Source organism: Cynoglossus semilaevis, chromosome 15 (genome assembly GCF_000523025.1).
Source record: "Cynoglossus semilaevis isolate Cse_v1.0 chromosome 15, Cse_v1.0, whole genome shotgun sequence".
Lineage (NCBI taxonomy): Eukaryota > Metazoa > Chordata > Actinopteri > Pleuronectiformes > Cynoglossidae > Cynoglossus > Cynoglossus semilaevis.
In genome coordinates, this window is record NC_024321.1 from 2,225,135 (window position 1) to 2,226,184 (window position 1,050).

Here is a 1,050-nt window from a genome sequence, read left to right on the forward strand (position 1 = left end):
GCTACATGTTCCCCCGTGGCAGTAATTAGTGGCTGGGTTGAAAGAGTGGAACACCGCTGCTTTAGGAGTGTGTGTATAAATTACGCAGTCCCGTATCTACGCTCGAGTTTTTACTCCTGATTTTCCCAGTCCTGGGATTAGCAGAGGCATCTGTTTGTCATGGTCAGAGCTGCAGAGCTGGATAGTGAGGACACAAGAGGTCCAGAGGTTGAGTCATAATCACAGTGTCGCAATGCACGAGACTCTCTTCACTCTCGGGAAACCTTAAAGGAAATCACTGGTCCATGTTACAGTGTCTTCCAAAATGCCATAGGTCTTATGGAGGGCTTGGAACGTTGGACCCGTGGCCTTAAGATCAAAAAACGACTAGGTTTCTAATGTCGCTAGCAGAGTTAGGGACAGTCTGCCTGCAAACTTTCAGAAAGATGTTTTTCCAAAAAAAAAAAATAATAATAATAAAAAATAAAAATAAAATACATTTGATAAAATATATATAATTAAAATATATATGTATATTTATATGTATGTATGTATGTATAAATATATATAAATATATATATATGTATATTTATATGTATGTATAAATATATATATATATGTATATATATATATATATTATATATGTTCCTGGTCACAGTTGTCTGATTCTCCTTGATTCCCGACATCAACAGATCTGAGCTAGTAATTGTCCACCAATAAAATAAATGTTCTCCCCGTCTTCTTCCTCCCCAAATAGCAGCATCATCTTACCGCAGACGCCCGGTTTTACTGTTTGACTCAATCCCTGATTGTTCTCAGGTCAGGAGATCTGGATGTTGTTTCTTCTAAGAGATGTTCCTCTAGCCCACACTCAACGCCATGTACGATGCTAACTCTAACTTGAATAACTGACGATCAATTGCAGAAACATGTGTTATTTTTGGTATGGAGTAGTTACTGCTATACAGTCTCACAGTTACCACCGACCTTTCGAGGAGATCTTGATCTTGACCCCCCCGCCCCAGTGAAAATGGATTTGACAACCGTGCTTTAGCTCATCCATCAAAACAG